The following is an 18,380-nucleotide window of genomic DNA, read 5'->3' as shown; positions in this document are numbered from 1 at the left end:
GAGAGAGAGGGAGAGAGAGGGAGGGAGAGGGAGGGAGAGGGAGGGAGAGAGAGGAGGGAGGAGGAGGAAGATGAGGAGGAGGGGGAGGGGGAGGAGGCCTCCCTATGGCTGAAGAGCAGTTTCGCTGAGACTTCAACCCAATACCATTAACTCCCTCCAGCATCCCAGGGTACTCAATTCTAAAGTGTTCTAAGGCTGAATTAGTCTCCCAAATGCCCATCATTTTGCTGCATCCCAAAAACTACTGCAAACAACAGATGTACGAAAGGTAAGCAGGAGTCTGGGACCACTTGGGCCAAAAGAATCTGTGGCTGTGATCCTGTTGGTACATGCTTCCTGCTAAAACTCAGACACTTATCGTGCTTTGGCAAAGAATTCTCACACCCTGGCTTAAACAGGGAAGACACCAAAAGGTATTTAATCTTTAAAAAATGCAATAGGCTGATGCTACTAGTGCAATGATTAACCTGCCTGGTAAGTGTCCATAGACTCCTTTTCTTTCCTAGTGACTCAGGCCACTGGGAAAATTGGAGGAATGTGGCATCGCCTTCTTTGGAAGTCTTCAAAAACATTATGCACTCCAAATAGAAGGAATTCACACAAGTCTCCTCTCCATCCCATCCCAGACCACCTCCTCACATACCTTTGCTGCCTTGTCATATACTTCAGCCCTCAGGAAACTTTCCTTCTTCTTCTTCTTCTTCTTCTTCTTCTTCTTTTTTTTGCAGGGGAAGATACACCCTGAGCTAACATCTGTTGCCAATCTTCCTTTTTTTTCCTCCCTAAAGCCCAAGTGCATGGTTGTATATCCTAGTTGTAAGTCCTTCTAGTTCTTCTGTGTGAGCTGCCACCGTAGCATGGCAACTGACAGATGGGTGGTATGCTTCCGTGACCAGGAAATGAACCTGGGCTGCCAAAGTGGTGAGAGAGCTGAACTTTAACAACTAGACTATCAGGGCTGGCTCCAACTTTCCATTTTTACAGGGGCTGACTCTGCCTGGGAGATTCCGCTCTCCCTAACAGTGACTCAAGAATAAGACAAGATCTCTCCCAATTCTCTTCTACTTTTCCTTGCTTTTCCCCTAAACACACACATTGAGAGACTTTGCATTTTAGAGGTTTTGTTGCTCACTACGGGGAATTGTAAGGGCTAAAAACAAGAAGAGTGGGAGGCTGGAAAGATTCAAGGATGCCACAGTAACTTGTCAGTTCTTTTCCATAGCACCAGGGTTGAGGAAGTGAACAAAGTAGACAAAATCTCTGTGCTCTAGAGTATTCATTCCCTGGGAGAGAAGGACAATAAATATAACAACTAATTTACAGAGTAAGTTAGGAGGGGCTATGAATAAAAGCAAAGCATGGAGAAAGGATAGGAATGCCTGTGAGAAGGCATGTAACTTTAAGGGAGAGGTGAGATTTTGAGCACAGCTGAAAGGAGGTGAGGGGGCACACCATGTGGGTATCTGTGGGAAGAGCATTCCAGGAGAGGGAACCACTAATGCTAAGGCCCTGAGGCAGGTGGGACAGCACAGAGGCCAGTGTGAACAAGCAGAGGCAGAGCAGGATGGGCAGCCAGAGAACTATGGGGCAGAGCTCTCTTCAGCCTGCAATCAGAGGAGTAAGAAGGAAAAAGCACAGAGCTTGAGCTGCACTGACCCGGACTTGCATCCCAGCTCTGCTCCTTATCTCATGTACCTTGGGCTACCCTTTCCTCATCTATAAAGAGTTGACCGCAAAGAACAGAGTCAGTGCAAAGGGTTAAAGGAGATACAGAATGTGAAACAACCTATCACGGGACAGAGCTCATGCTGCATTCCTGCCCATCACACATTAGCTCCCTGTCTCTTCCCCTGGTTACAGAGCTCCTCTCATATAGCTCCCATTGTGGCCAAATAAAAGGTGTCCAGAAGGATGCCATTTGAAGGCTTCCAAGAGGGCCAAGATACATTAACAAGTACAAGAAAACAAACTGCAAAACAGTATGGATGTATGTATAGTATTGCTGGCAAACTAACATTTTAGTAACCACATTCAAAAATCTGGAGGAATCCACACCAAACTATTAATGTTGATCATTGTTGATGGGTAAGATTACCAAAGATTCTAACCTTGATCTTTTACCTTCTATATTTACGAAATGTCTGAACATTTTACCATGAATACACATTACATTTGCAAGCAGAAATCACAATAAAGGCTAGTGTCGATGCAGAAGAGGTGATTTCCTGGCTCTCTCCTATATCAGGACTGAGTACCTCCATTTCACCTCGAACCTAAGGCCCACCTGGTGTGATCTAACTTAAAGAACCCTTATATCTTCTAAACGGAGAAATTGAGTGCAAATAGGGCCAAAGGGAGCTACAGGGTTCACAGATGAGACCCGAACCACAGGCAAATGTCCTATGGTGGGTGTGCCTGGCCAGCAGCTGTGAACTCTGACTGGTTCACTTTGGAAAGGGAATGGATTAATTTGTGGGTTGTGAACCATTTTCTAAATAAAATTAAAATCCTTGCTATGGCTACCACCAAGGAGAGAAAAAGAGACTGATGAAAATAAAGTATTTCAAAGGAAGCTGACTGTGAACTTCTTTTACGATTCAAGATTGTTGACACTGAAAAAGATCTCACTTTAGGGGCCGGCCTAGTGGCGTAGTGGTTAAGTTTGTGCACTCCACTTCAGTGGCCCGGGGTTCACAGTTGGATCCCGAGCATGGGCCTAAACACCGCTCAACAAGCCATGCTATGCAGGCATCCCACATACAAAATAGAGGAAGACTGGCACAGATGTTAGCTCTGGGACAATCTTCCTCAAGCAAAAAGAGGAAGATTGGCAACAGATGTTAGCTTAGGGCCAGTCTTACCCACCAAAAAGAATTAATTAATTAAAAAAAATCTCACTTTAAAGAACTCTAAGTTAATCGTCAGGGCTAATCTTCCTCAAAAACAAACAAACAAACAAACAAACAAGAATTCTAAGTTAAGAAATACTACAAGAAAAAATTCATTTCATAACTAAGTAGCTTACAAGGTCTGTCAAGGAAAGGTTAATATGCCAGTTCCCAATGTCTTACTCAACAATGCATTAAAATGTGCTCATTATCAGTCACTGCAATGCATGCTAGTTAAATAGCTTGCAAAAATTTTCCTCCCCACTACCTCCAAAAAAAAAAAAAAAAGAAAAGATGCAATAAAAAAATAATGCTTAAGCATCCATAGTTGCCCATCTGGCTTTTCCCAATTTAAGTATATGGTTTGAGAAAAAAGAAATGTAGTCCAGAAACATTTTTACATTCCTCCAATTGACCATTGCACCAAAAATGGTGCTCAGCTCTGCATTAAATAAAATTCTGCTTGAAGGGAAGAGAGTAGACTAGTCTACTTCTTGGATGCTTTTTAATCATGAGATTTCTGACTGAAGATAGTAATGCTCCACATAGGAAAAACCATTTCCTCCCCCCAAAATCTAGCAATAGCTCCCTTTGCTTTCTGCTTCTTTCCCAGTAACATCAAAACTCATTTTGAGTTTATCTGATCATAGACTGGAAATCCCCAGGGCAGAAAGACTCCATCTCAGCATCTCCATAAGCACTGGGGAATGCACTCTTCCAAAACCGAGTGTTTTCCGTGAGGCAAAATGGCTATACAAATTGCTTTACTGTCAACAGAACACAGTATAATGAAAAAAGTAACATTATGGTGTTCTAAAACCAGTCATATCGCCCAAGGAAGAAAACAGAGTTTATACATTTACAAGAGTGTCTTATACTTCCTACCTAATAATATTCATCAGTTTATAATTAAAAGCTGTTAACTTCCATGGGATATGATTTTCAGTAAATCCCTTAGACTTTCCTATATCTTTCTCACCATCATCTCAAATATGTGACCTGAGTATACAAGTTTGTAGCCCCACTGGGTGAATTTTCCATTGATGCAACTGCAGCAATTTCTAAGTCTAGGAGAACTGCGAGGAATGTGTAACAAAAGCCAATATCTGGATTATAATAATGTACTTGCAAAAAAAGATTAAATATACACCTATAGTTGAGTGCACAAATTCCAAGACTTTCAAATGAATAACTGCTACAATCCGAGAGACTGGAATATGGTCAACGGCTGATATGGATGCCTTCAGCCCATTAAGGCACTCACACCAATGTTGTTCTTATGACTGGCAATGAGACCAGAAGATAGTGTGCAGGGTGGCAAGAAGAATTGAGTGGGATACAATAATGAAAAACATGAGTGATTCGGTCTACTTGATGTGCATACATTTTATAGATTTAAATCTGAAAGGAAACAACTTTTTGAACTTAACTGCTGCTTGGTAGAGTTAAACAGAATCACGTCTTGGCCCCATTTTTTATAAGGTCAGTGCCACCTCAAAGAATTCCACAAAGACCCATTCCAAAACAACAGTTTCTCTTACTGGAAGGCTACAAAGGTTGGTGTGGAATCTGTGAAATGGAAAATTGGATTCAAGCCTCTATGCTCATGCATAAGCTTGATCTTAATGAAAATGGAGATGGAACAGCAACACCAGGGTTAAAGGCTACTCTCAAGGCCTCCCCCCTCCCAGCAACCGGATGCACTTGAGTTTGCATCCTTATCCTGTCCCTGACTGTATGACCTTGGGCAAGTTAGCTAACCTTTTGAAGTCTTAGCTGCTTCATCTCCAACATAGAGATAACAGGCTGGTTGTAAGGATTAAATGAGATCATATACAAACAGCTTTTAGCTCAGTGCCTAGCACATATGAGCTTTTAAGAAATGTGTCGTTTTAATGATGAGATATGGCACTCTAACTATATTTTGGAAGCAATTACAGTCCTGCTGCCATATCCCAACATCTTGTGATAACCATTTTCATTCTATGCTTATAGGTTTTACTATTCTTTTCATCACAATATTTTGAGAAAGAAAAGAAAAAATGGTGATCAGTTCCATACATCCCACTTTTTGGACTGTTGCTTGAAGCAAGGTGAAAAGCTAGGGAAATAGGTAACATATACATTGAAGAGAAATTCAGTCTTTAGGATATGGTATTATAAGTGTATGGAATATAAACAAGTCATGTAGCTTCAGTCTATAATATATGGAGCATCAAATGACAGTAGGTTTTATTTTAAAAGAAACAAAAGCCAAGCAGTATTAAAGAAGATGAAGAGAACCAATATGGGCCTATCACTATCTCAGTTTTAGTGACTGAAACAGGGATTGGTGGGCTAGATTTTGGGAGATTTCATGGGGTCTGACTTCTAACAGGTGGCAAGCTTTAGTCATCTTCAGATGCAAAACCTTAATGAGTTTGAGGAGGCAAGTCTCAGAGATTCTGTTCAAGGCCTCCTCTCGGCAATCAAGGGAAACAATTTTCTGGGTTTAAGCCTTCCTGGCAAGTTAGCAAGCAAAGAACTGTCCGCTGTAGCTTGCACCTGTCCCCTGATGGGGATTCTGGCCTGACAGTGAAAACCCACCATCCTTTCCTGACAGTCCATCCCGCCGCTGTGGTGCCTCTTGACAAATGGGAGAAGCCCACTAGGAAGTGGTCACTATCAACCAAGCCACAATTCCCCACGGTGTGGGATTTCCACCTCAATACCACGCCTGCAAAGCGAAAATAAGCGCCCGCTTGTTATACTGCAATGGGATTCCCCTCAGCAGCAATACCCCTTCCTCCCCCCCGCAGGTTGCATGTTTTATTAATAAATGCAAGATGGCATACGGAGGCAAAGAATGGGAGGTAAGGCATCTGCAGCTGGACCTGAACCAGGGCAGTTTGCAAAAATAAATAAGAGGCATGTGACAAGAAGCAGATTCCCCAGGCTGGAGCTGAAGCCCTGGGCTGCCCCACGCACCCTCGCCTTGCTCCCGCGGCCAAGCGGGATGAAGGTCAGTGGTAAGATCCCAGCCCTCCAGGGCACGCACCCTGCAAACCCTGACCGGCCCCCACCCCGGCCCCGGCCACAGGACCCGGGCAGTGAGGCAGGGGAAGCCCCAGCCACTGCCGGCTGCGAGGACACATACCTGCTGCCGGGGCTCGGGATTCGCTCGGCTCTGCAGCGGCACTGGCCGCGGCTCGCGCTCCGGAGGCTCCCCTCTGCGCCCCCTCCCCGCCCCCTCGCGGCCCCACCGCTCCCTCCGCCCCTCCGCCCACCGCGCTCGGGGGCGCGCTCGGGGCGCGCGCGCGACCTCGCGCCGCCAGCTTGCCTGGGGCCGCGCCTGCGCCCTCGCCTCCCGCCGTCCGCGCGCGCGGGAGGCTGCGGAGGGGCCGCGCGGCTGTCTAGGAAACGGCGGCCCTGGCGGGCAGGGCTGGTGGCGGGAGCCGGGCAGGGGGCGGGGAGTCGGCCGCCACCGGGGCCCGAGCGGAGCGCGCTGGCTTCGTGGTGTGGGTGAGGGGGTCTCGGGGCCGGGTCGGAGGGTCGCGTGTGCGCGTGCGGAGAGAGGAGGGGGTCGCGAAGGGAAGGTCTGAGGTGGAGGCGGGCGGGGCAGAGAAGCAACAAGTGCGGAGGCCGAGGGGGCCCCACCCGGGGGATTTCGTACAACCTAGAATAGAAACCTCCTCTGGCGTTGGTGCGGCGGCTTGCAGTTTCCAGAGCTCTTTGCCAGTCCTTCGTTGCGTCCGCACACGGCCCTCAGGAGCTGACCGCAGGCCTTACCCTTTGCGTTTTGAGGCCACTGAGGGGAAAACACCTCGTTCCGGCCGACATCCTACCAGAATCAGAGACCCCTGACCCTCAGTGTCCTGTCTGGGAGAAAAACACCCGTCCGGACCTTCATTTGATAGTCTCAGTTCAGGGACTTTGTAGGACAGTGTTGCTCGACCTTTATTTTTCTTTCCGTTATCGCTTTCTTCAGCCTTTTTAGACATTTTGTTCACTAATCGCACCTCCCCCCCATGAAATTCTGATATCATTGATATATACCGTATAGTTGCTTCTGTACCGTATGTGTATTTGTGTTTTATACATAAAAAGACTAAGATTTCGCCCCTTGGAATGATCTCGAGCCCGCTGAGAGGGCTCGTTCCAGGAGCGCGGCTCTTCGTTAGCGAGCGGCCTAGTGGAGCGGCGAGGACTCGGGGCGCCCCCGCAAGTGCTCTCTGGAGGTTAGGAACAAGCCCTCACGTGTGTGTGGACAGCTCGTTCTAGCGTCTGCAGGTGCTGCCGTGAGCAATGGAATAGAGTCACGTAAGCAGCTTCTGGATTCATGGTAGCTTTTATTTGTAGTCTCCATCAATTAATGCTAAAAATATAGCCTTTTTCCTATAGGGTCTTGACATTTTTGTTAAAATACTTGGAAAAATTAGAAACCTTCCTTTCTAGAGCACTAAGTTCTAGGGTGACCTTTGGCTCTGCAGACAGCCTTGATTTCTGTTCTCATACCTCTTCTAACGCATTTTTTTTTTTTTTTTTGCTGTTTGTTTTGTTTTTTTGTGAGGTGTTTTGGTTAGACCCATTTGGTTTCCTAGGAATGTCTTTGTCGTTCTTGCCTCCTCTTCCCACCCCAGCTTTTCTAGCTAAAAGACGGAAATTGTAGCGTTGAAGGACTTCAAAACCTAGGTCTCAGAATTGCCCCAGGGACTTGGGTCATACTTTTTCTTAGACACAGGAATATCTAGATAGGGAGTAAGTATCTAATTTTGGCAAGCTGAGAAATAAGTAAAATTTCTTCTTCAGGCCCTGCCTCATCTTTCAGTATTTCTTACCCAACTCTAATGGTGGTATTTCAGAGGGAAAAAAGCTGTTGGAGGTAATATTTGTAGAAGCTATGTGGGTTGCCAGAGGATTTCTCTTCTACATTTCTAGAAGGAAGAAATGTGGACTGGAAAGGAGAAAGTGGGGCTAGATCAAGAATACTTGGGAGGATGGATGGGATGGGGAGGGGTATAGTTTTCTGACAGGCGGTAGCAACATTTCAGCTACACTTGAAAAAGTGTAAAAAATAAAGCTTGGCATAGCTTGCCCAGGTTATCTACCCCCTTTTTTCACCACTTAGTAGAAATCTAAAGATTTGACTAAAACCACTGAAAAGTATCCAGTTACAATGCTAGTTAAAAGAGATCGGGGCTGACCCCGTGGCCAAGTGGTTAAGTTCTCACGCTCCACTGCGCTGGCCCAGGGTTTCGCTGGTTCGGATCCTGGGCGCGGACATGGCACCGCTTGTCAGGCCACGCTGAAGCGGCGTCCCCCGTGCCACAACTAGAAGGACCCACAGCTAAAATATGCAACTACGTACTGGGGGGATTTGGGGAGAAAAAGCAGAAAGAAAAAAAAATAGATTGGCAACAGTTGTTAGCTCAAGTGCCAATCTTTAAAAAAAAAAAGTAGGATGAGTATTTTGAAACTTGCGGACAGAGAAATCAAAACACCACTTCCGTTTACCTGAAATCTTTGCAGTCTAATAGTTTTTGGATTCAGGTGCAATGCTACTTAGGGAACTTTTTCCTGTAATGGCTGTCTATAAAGACCCTTTAGAGAGAGAGAACTATGTGGCAATTACACGTTAACATCTTTCACCTGTGTCTTTTAAATGTGCTGCTCTTTTTTTTGTAATCTGAGTTCATGGAAAATGTAGCTGCAACCATTTTATGTGGTAGTGTGAAGTCAAAAATCCCAAAACGTGTATAATTTGTCAACTCTATGCTGCCCCTTGGTGGTGTCCTACTTCACAGCGCATACCCAAACTAAAATCTTTGATATATTCTTGAGGGTGTTGAAAACCTAAATCAGAGGTGTAGACAAGATGCATTCTGCATACTCCAAACTGGTGCTGCTCTTGTTTTCAAATACTCGAAGGCTCAACACCCAGAGGAGGATTAGCCCTTGAGGCTAATCAATCTAGAGGAACTGTGAAGATCTCTGGCAGGCCTCTTTAGCGTGCTCTTAAACTTGCCTGTAAGAATCACTTGAGGACACTTATTTAAAGTCAGATTCTGGAGCCTCACCTCAAATCCATTAAAATCTAATCTACAGGAAAGTGGCCTGTGATTTTTAACTGCCCCCAGGTGAGTCTTATCAATAGGAGAGATGAGGACTACTGGAGCTATAAATAGAACAGGTCTTGCTTCAATAGACTGCAGGTGATTAATGAGAGGGAATTTTGTGGCTGAAATAGCCCCAAAGCAATGGGAAAATGGGACCTATGAAGCAGAAGTCAAAGAAATTAACTGTGGATTTAAGCCTTCTGTGTCACTTTCTTGCCAGATATACCTGCTTTTAATGTGGCTGTAATTGGCATGATATCCCATACCAAAATGCCTTTTTAGGTAAGTCAGGTTTTCTTTTAGTTAGAAAGACTGTCTTTTCAAGAGTCCCAGAATCACATAATCAGAAAATTTGTGCATGTATGCAGCCGCAGGATTATGAGAGGGCAAGATGGGAGATTATGTTGATCCTGCGGATGTCTGAAAAAGAGAGAGATCAAAGTTAAAATTTCTTCTCTTGAGGTAGCTGCTTGTAAAAGTAGAACATATGAAAATTAAATAATACCAAGAGATCTTAAGTTGTTAATGGTTATGTAAATGTTAATATTTTAAAACCTCTTCTAAATGTTGATTTATAATACAACCTCATTTATTTGGAACACAGAGAGAAAGCCAATCTGAGTTAGTGAAAAGCCTGAGAAATAGAATATATGTGATTTTGTGTGATGTTTATTTAAAAATTTAAGTGTACACAATAACTGCTGACAAAATGGCTTTTTAAAAAAGTTCTGCTGAGATGGTTTTAATGAATAAATGATTTGTAATTAGCAAAATTCATGGACATACAGTCTGTGGATAAAACAAAGCACAGTACCATGTGCTCAGTAGATGCTCGGTTAATACACGTTTTAAAAGGTTTTCTCATAAGTAGGTTAAATATGCTTAATGCAGCAAGCCCATCTTCAAGGATAGTACCTCCGTGGCAGATTTCACCTTGAGCAGTGGTACATCAAGAGTGGGGCAATGAGAGCATCACTTTGGGTGTAGGCAATACAAATTCTCATTGTCTGTAGAGAATTTAAACTATAATAAACCCACTAAAACCCACTATCTGCTTTTTGTGTGTGTGTGTGAGGAAGATTGGCCCTGAGCTAACATCTGTTGCCAATCTTCCTCTTTTTGCTTGAGGAAGATTGTCCCTGAGCTAACATCCATGCCGGTCCCTTTCCATTTTGTATATGGGATGCCGCCACAGTATTGTTTGTGATGAGTGGTGTGCACATCCACACGCTGGATCCGAACCCATGATCCCCAGGTGGCCAAAGTGGAGCATGTGAACTTAGCCACTTTGCCCCTGGGCTGGCCCCTCTATCTGCTTTTTATTACCAGTAATTTTTATGTACCAGAAATTCTGAACAGTGTTGGTTATAAAATACTCCTCCCTGAAAAATCTCTTATGAGTGTAGATTCTAAACAATTTTTGTAGTTACTGTTAAGTTTTAGTAATGTATATGCGAGCTTCAAATTCTCACTTCTTAGTTATTTATCCTTTAGTAAATATTATACTCTATGTGGAAGTTAGTTCAGAGAACTCCTATTTATACAATTGGGCTTCACTAAACATAGACTCAGTTATACAGGTATTTTTCTGAGTAAATTCATAAAAATTCAGGGTAATTCAAGGCTTTGGGTGCAGTTCATGTCTACAACTCCTTTGGTCCATATCCCTGTGTTTAAATTTAGATCCTTAATAAACAATGGTAGCACAGCAATTGTAAGGATGAAAAAACAGAACTTGATTAATTCAATGTTGTCATTCTGTGTTACCACCTAAGAGTTTTCATTTATATGTAAAATTTAAGAGTGAAACAAAGTGCAAACTTTGAGGTGTAATATTTTTTGTTGGTAAGTACAAATTTTAGTTTATATGTGAAATTATTCTTTTGAATAATTGAGTTCAAATAATATCTTTTGACTTTGAAATTTACTCTCGAATTGTTAATGTTTGCTTCAAAACTAAAGAACGAATCAAGAGAATGGGAGGTGTAATGTTATTAGTTAGTATTTCAGCAGACCAATGTGTAGGTTTAAATTTTTCCTTTTTTCAAAAAACATTAATTCCATTACATTTTTCCTTTTTTGTATTATAATATTTATTTTATATTGGCATATAAGCAGGGTTGAATGAAAGAATTTTCAGTTTCTTTCCTGGCCATTATTATTCATTTTATGATTGTTATTGAAAATAATTTTGTCACATAGAGGAAGGGATGTTAAAAAAAAAATGAGAGGCCAGCCCTGTGGCAGAGTGGTTAAGTTCTCGCACTCCGATGTTGTGGCTCAGGGTTTCGCCAGTTTGAATCCTGGACGGGGACATGGCACCACTGGTCAGCCCATGTTGAGGCAGCGTCCCACATGCCACAACTGGAAGGACCCACAACTAAGAATATACAACTATGTACCGGGGGGCTTTGGGGAGAAAAAGGAAAAAAATAAACTCTTTTAAAAAAAAAACAAAGATCCCTCTGGGTGTCAAATTCTGAGTATACCACTGGGCTCAAATAATTACAAAGTGAATGGTATTCAAATTAAGTGAGCTTTATTCTGTGTTTAATATTTGGAATTTTGCATGTACTTGATGAGGAAACTGTAACCACGGGCCCTCTAAGGCTGGTCCAAACTGACCCCATCTTATCAACAGTAATTGAAAGTTATTTTTCAGGAACTGAGACCCCTTGTCTAGTTCAGACCAATTGAGACCACCTGTGTAATGCCCAGTAAGTGACCCTTTTGATGTGAAGCTGAAAACTCCACCCTCAGATCACACTGACACCGCCATTTTGTGAACAGGTGTCCTATAAAGAGCCATGAAGTTTGACTGTGCTTGCGCAGATCATCAATTACCTCACTTCTCCTTATCTCCAATCATCTGTCTCCACAATTCAGACCACCCTTGCCCTTCGTTCTGTAAATTTTGCCCCCAGCCCTGGATCAGGGAGACAGATCTGAGAGCATATGCCTCCTGTCTCCTTGCAGATCAATCTAGCTGGCGTTTTTATGCACATCAGGTAGGAGAACCCCATCTTTGTGTGGTAACAAAACAATTATTTTGGCTACGTAATGTATGTGCCAAAATAAAATATCAGTGATTATATATATTTTAAAACATAAAAATGACACAGTATTCCAATTCTAGTATGACTAGGCTATTTTAAAACTTAGCAAGTACATGTCCATGTGTTTATTGATAGAATCCTAATAACGGCGAACATTTATTAAATGCTTACGATATGTCAGACACCATTCTATGTGCTTTGTATGTATCAATTTTTTCATGACAACCCTACTTGGAAGGTATGGTTATCTCATTGTATAGACGAGAAAACTGAGGCACAGAGAGGTTAAGTAACTGGCTCAAGATCACACAGCTAGTAAATGGAGAAACCAAAATTCAAACTTGGACAGTCTAATTCAGAGACCTCAGGTTCAATCCTGGTGCCTCACTGCCTCACATGTATACACAAAGTTGTGCCTCAATAAATTTGAGGAATCATTGTGTAGTGGGAAAAGCATTCTGGATTCCAGGGATCCACCTCTAATTCATTCTATAACTTTGAGTAAAACAATTAAGTGAATGAATGTCTCTGATTTAGAGAGTGTTGAACTTATTCCATCTAGAAGTTCTCTAAATTTCTTTCTGCCTCTAATTTTCTACCTCTAAATGTCTACCTCTAAATTTCTTTCTTTTTATGATTCTATGATTATTTTTATGTAAAGAAGAAAGTTTGATCTTTCATTTATCTGACTAAAAATGAACCAGAAAAATGAAGAAGTAGCATGATCAAATTTGAAGGTAGATAAATTTTGGATGTTTTTTAGTTGCGGAATTGTACTATTATTAAACCGTTCATGTTCATTATTTGTATGACTACAGAAAGACCATAGACTTCTGAGGGATTGATTGTGCATTCTGAAAATTGGCTTGATGTAAAAATTTATATTATTCATATATGCCACATTTACGTAATTAAGATGTTCTGAACCATTGCTTTGATCTTCTGTCTTAGTGCCATATAAGGTAAAACTCTTTGGGAAAATGATTTAAAGTGGAAGATATATCATAGTGTATGCTACTTTTTCCCCTTCTTTCTCATGAAGTCTCCCACCTTATAGAAATGACAATCCTTGTTAGCCCTTGATCCATAATGTTGCAGGTAAATTTTTTTTTTGTTGGAGACAGAACACAGAAAGTAACTTTTATCATGAAAAAACTATAATTCCTTGCTGTCCTGTTTAAAGGATTTTTTTCCTCCCACGCAATAATCTTTTAATAAAATTAAAAGATAAAAAAATAACATTTTTTTCTTGGTGAGGAAGATTGGCCCTGAGCTAACTTTTTCTTTTTTTTTCTCTCCCCGAAGCCCCAATACATAGTTGTATATCCTAGTTACAAGTCCTTCTAGTTCTTCTATGTGGGATGACACCTCAGCATGGCTTCATGAGTGGTGTGTAGGTCTGTGCCCAGGATCCAAACCAGTAAACCCTGAGCCGCTGAAGCAGAGCACAGGAACTTAACCACCACGCCACTAGGTTGGCCCCTCTATTTCCTTACTAATCCCACTTCTAGCCTTGTATTTGGAAGTGTTAACAATAAATAGTTTCCTAGGACTTAAAAAAAAGGTTGAAGTTTCTGCTGCCTGTTGTGAATTCCTCTGTGATATCACTAAGTAAAAGAAAAAGCTCATATGAAATTTGTAAATAGATTCTACTTTCCTTTGCTTCATGTGTTACTAGAATTGTTGTGTAAAATGTTTTCTATTTTTATTTTTCTTTATGGTGATCACAATTTCTATCAAAGCAGAAGAGATAGAGGCAAACCAGAAAGCAAAAAGCAGTTTCTTCTCTGCAATCTAGGAGAAAAGACTTTCCCTCAAGGACAGATCAGGTAAGTAATTATTTGTTAATTCATTCTTTCTAAATTTGGGGCCATACGTGTAGCCATAATTTGTCAACTATAATGATAGATAATTGGTTTAATTTAACTAAGAGGCAATAAGTGTAGACTCCACAGCATGGAAAGTACTGTAACTTTTAATTTATAGAAGGTTGGGTCTCAATTCTAATGTTTGAGAAGCCTGCATGTATAGAACCATGTTCAGTTATATATTAACTATTTTTTAAAATTTTTTTATTGAGTTAATGATAGGTTACAATCTTGTGAAATTTCAGTTGTACACTAATGTTTGTCATTCGTGTTGTAGGTGCACCATTTCACCCTTTGTGCCCACCCCCCACCCCACCTTTCCCCTGGTAGCCACTAATCTGTTCTCTTTGTCCACAGGTTTAAATTCCTCATATGAGTGGAGTCATACAGAGATTGTCCTTTTCTATCTGGCTTATTTCACTTAACATAATTCCCTCAAGGTCCATCCATGTTATTGCAAATGGAATGATTTGTTCTGTTTTACAGCTGAGTAGTATTCCAATATATATATACCACATCTTCTTTATCCATTCATCTGTTGATGGGCACTTAGGTTGCTTCCATGTCTTGGCTATTGTAAATAATGCTGCAATGAACATAGAGGTGCATAGGACTTTTGGAATTGCTGATTTCAAGTTCTTTGGATAGATGCCCAGTAGTGGGATGACTAGGTCATATGGTATTTCTATTTTTAATTTTTTGAGAAATTTCCATACTGTTTTCCATAGTGGCTGCACCAGTTTGCGTTCCTACCAGCAGTGTATGAGGATTCCTTTTTCTCCACAACCTCTCCAACATTTGTTACTATTTGTTTTAGATATTTTTGTCATTCTAATGGGTGTAAGGTGATATCTTAATGTAGTTTTGATTGCATTTCCCTGATGATCAGCAATGATGAACATCTTTTCATGTGCCTATTGGCCATTCATATATCTTCTTTGGAGAAATGTCTGCTCATGTCTCCTGCCCATTTTTTGACCGGGTTGTTTGATTTTTTTGTTGTTGAGTTGTGAGAGTTCTTTATATATTATGGATATTAAGCCTTTGTCAGATATATGACTTGTTTTTTCCCAGTTAGTGGGTTGTTTTTTTTGTTTCAATCCTGTTTTCATTTGCCTTGAAGAAGCTCTTTAGTCTGATGAAGTCCCATTTGTTTATTCTTTCTATTGTTTCCCTTCTCTGAGAAGACATGGTGTCCGAAAAGATCCTTTTAATACTGATGTCAAAGAGTGTACTGCCTACGTTTTCCTCTAGAAGCCTTATGGTTTCAGGTCTTACCTTTAGTCTTTGATCCATTCTGAGTTTATTTTCGTGAATGGTGAAAAAGAATGGTCAATTTTCATTCTTTTACATATGGCTTTCCAGTTTTCCCAGCACCATTTGTTGAAAAGACTTTCTTTTCTCCATTGTATGCCCTCAGCTCCTTTGTCGAAGATAAGCTGTCCATAGATGGGTGGTTTTCTTTCTGGGCTTTCAGTTCTGTTCCATTGATCTGTGCACCTGTTCTGTACCAGCACCACGCTGTTTTGATTACTGTAGCTTTGTAGTATGCTTTGAAGTCAGGGATTGTGATGCCTCCCGTTTTGTTCTTTTTTCTCAGGATTGCTTTAGCAATTCGGGGTCTTTTGTTGCCCCATATAAATTTTAGGATTCTTTGTTCTAATTCTGTAAAGAATGTCATTGGGATTCTGATTGGGATGGCGTTGAATCTGTAGATTGCTTTAGGTAGAATGGACATTTTAACTATGTTTCTTCTTCCAATCCATGTACATGGAATCTCTTTCCATCTCCTTGTGTCGTCATCCAATTCTCTCAGAAAGGCCTTGTAATTTTCATTATATAGGTCCTTCACTTCCTTAGTTAAATTTACCCCAAGGTATTTTATTCTTTTTGTTGTGATTGTGAATGGTATTGTGTTCTTGAGTTCTTTTTCTGTTAGCTCGTTATTAGAACATAGAAATGCTACTGATTTATGTAAATTGATTTTATACCCTGCAACTTTGCTGTAGTTGTTCATTACTTCTAAGAGTTTTCCAGTGGATTCTTTGGGGTTTTCTATATATAAGATCATGTCGTCTGCAAACAGTGAGAGTTTCACTTCTTCCCTCCCTATTTGGATTCCTTTTATTCCTTTTTCTTGCCTAATTGCTGTTGAGCTTAGAAAAATGAAGGCTAAGGGGTGACAATGGTTTTCAAGTAGATGAGACGCTATCATAATGAGGTTAGTGCCTGTTCTTTTCTCATCTCCAGAGGGAAAAAGCAACAGGAGAAATTTAGATTAGAAAAATCAAAGATTTTGAAGTTAAGGGTGTTTAAGATTAGAATGATTTACCCTGGAAAGTTGTAGAATCCTCTTTCTAGAAAGTCTTCTAAGTAGCCTGATCATCTGCCAAGAATAACTTATATACCCATCATAAGGCCTTCTAATTTTATGATGCTATGGTTTATTTTGAAAAACACGGTCATTTATGTCTAAGACAGTAGCTAACGTGATATATATCTAACGATAGAATATGTAAACTTATAGAACTTGGAGTTAGGAGTATTATGGAAAATTATAAAGTTATTTATGAGCACAGAAATAGTCATGTATTTTATTCAATTTGTTCCGTTGACCATGTCACCATCATTGACTTGTTTAATTTTTCTGGTTCATGTAATACTCTCTGAATACATATGTTAACATCAACAGAAATTGAATTGTGGACTCTTAATTAAACACCTCTACCAAGACTTGAGAGAAAGACAGGAGGATAAATTTAAAGATGAGTGTATTCAGGTAGGATTGTTGAGGACAGCTCCCTGAAAGGTGAGATAAGGTGGAGATTTCAAACAATGAGAAGTGGACCACAGTATGATAATCTGAAAACACTATTTGGGAGCAAGAAAGCTATTCCTCACTTCTTTCCATTGATTCAGAGAAAGAGGAGAAAGTAAGAACTAAATAGTTATATTGGAAAAGGCACCTTGTGCTCTAAGGGGGAACCAGATTTTTAAGAGGGAACTGCAGAGAAGTGAAAAATAAATTTGGGATAAAAAGAGTTTGTCCTCAAAGAAATGAACTCTCTAGTAGATGGGGATAGGGCAGAGGGTGAAGAATGACTGAGAACCTGAAGAATTGATTGGATGTGGTTTGGGGGATTCAAGAGTAAAGATGTGACAGTCAGAAGCAAAAGGAAAAAAAGACTTGTGCTGATGGAGGTGAGTAAATAAAACAGAAATGAAAGAAGTATTTGAGTAGGAGAGAAAAGTAGACACATGTTAGCAGAAAATCAGGGCTGTTAAGATAGTATTTGTTTGTGAGCAAGGATATTAAAAATGACCAGTTATGTACACTGAGGAAAATGGGAGGGGATGTTAATTACTCCAGACCTGAGAAGGGCACACACATGTGAAAAATAACCAGGCTGACTGATGACTTATTTCAAGAGAAGTTTTCCTGGGACCGTGTTCAGAGACTTACTCTGTTTGGATAATGATTGTAGAGTTTCTAGGCTCCAAGGACATAGGGAACCTCTAGTAAGACCAGGGAAGGGGTAACACTGAGGGGTCACTGGGGTTGGGAAGCTCTATGATTTCTATCTTCTTTACGTCTCTGTATAGAGCTGTCACATCATGTAGAAGACATGCATAATTCAAGACTATTCCTGGCAGCAAAGAGTGGAAAGTTTGCTATTGCCATGTGGCAGTAGCTTAAAAGAGTTTATAAATCACTAACCAGCCAGCCTGGAAACTGTGATTCTTGATGACTTATTAATTGGAGGAATTTGTGTTATTTCCTATTTTGCCTATAAAGTGAGTCATTATTATCAAATCATTTCATGTTTGCATAAAATGCAACCATGCACTATTTAGATTTTCCAGTTAAGAATAGTGATGATAGTTAATACTTGTTGAGTTTCTTGTGTTGAGGGACTTGACATGTATAAATTCTTTTTTTGTGTGTGTGAGGAAGATTGTCCCTGAGCTAACATCTGTGCCAATCTTCCTCTGTTTTACGTGGGATGCCACCACAGTGTGGCTTGATGGTCAGTGCTAGGTCCATGCCTGGGATCTGAACCTGTGAACCCCAGGCTGCCGAAGCAGAGCACGTGAACTTAACCACCTACTGTGCCGCCGGGCCGGCCTCATTTTATATTCAGACAACTCTCTGAACTAGGCACTATTATTCTGTCCTCTTCTCCCCCAGCCGTCATGTATAGATGAGGAAACTGGGCGCAAAGATTTTTGTACAGTGTCACATACTTATTCTATGGTGGAATGTTCTAGTGTGGAACTGGGGTTTTTGCTCTAGCCTTCTGGCTCCAGAGCCCATGCTCTTGAACTACATACCTTTTTATATATAAAAATTGTGAATCGAGGGTTGCTTGGAAACTATTATATCTTGACCAGTTGGTGACTTGAGTACATTTGTAGATGATACAGCTTACCTTGAAGAAAGTGGCTTTTGTGAGCTGATACATTGGATGAGAA

General features: G+C 41.0%; 1 protein-coding gene and 1 long non-coding RNA gene across 9 annotated transcripts in view; one reads left to right on the top strand and one right to left on the bottom strand.

Moving 5' to 3' along the window:
• LOC124233151 (transmembrane protein 266) overlaps window positions 1–6,143 on the bottom strand; it is a 129,065-nt gene extending 122,922 nt beyond the window's left edge. For all 3 annotated transcript variants that reach the window (XM_046650292.1, XM_046650293.1, XM_046650294.1), the window contains exon 1: window positions 6,025–6,143. The gene's annotated coding sequence lies outside the window, so the exon portion shown is untranslated. The remainder of the gene's footprint in view (window positions 1–6,024) is intronic.
• A 185-nt stretch (window positions 6,144–6,328) lies between these two features.
• LOC124233152 (uncharacterized) overlaps window positions 6,329–18,380 on the top strand; it is a 118,554-nt gene continuing 106,502 nt past the window's right edge. For 4 of the 6 annotated variants that reach the window (XR_006886987.1, XR_006886986.1, XR_006886991.1 and 1 more), the window contains exons 1-2: window positions 6,401–7,187; window positions 13,785–13,868. This is a non-coding gene — a long non-coding RNA (uncharacterized LOC124233152). The other 2 variants (XR_006886990.1, XR_006886989.1) reach the window with 2 other exon arrangements.

This window comes from Equus quagga, unplaced genomic scaffold, assembly GCF_021613505.1.
Source record: "Equus quagga isolate Etosha38 unplaced genomic scaffold, UCLA_HA_Equagga_1.0 154_RagTag, whole genome shotgun sequence".
NCBI classification, from domain to species: Eukaryota; Metazoa; Chordata; class Mammalia; order Perissodactyla; family Equidae; genus Equus; species Equus quagga.
This window is presented reverse-complemented; position numbering and strand designations above follow the sequence as displayed.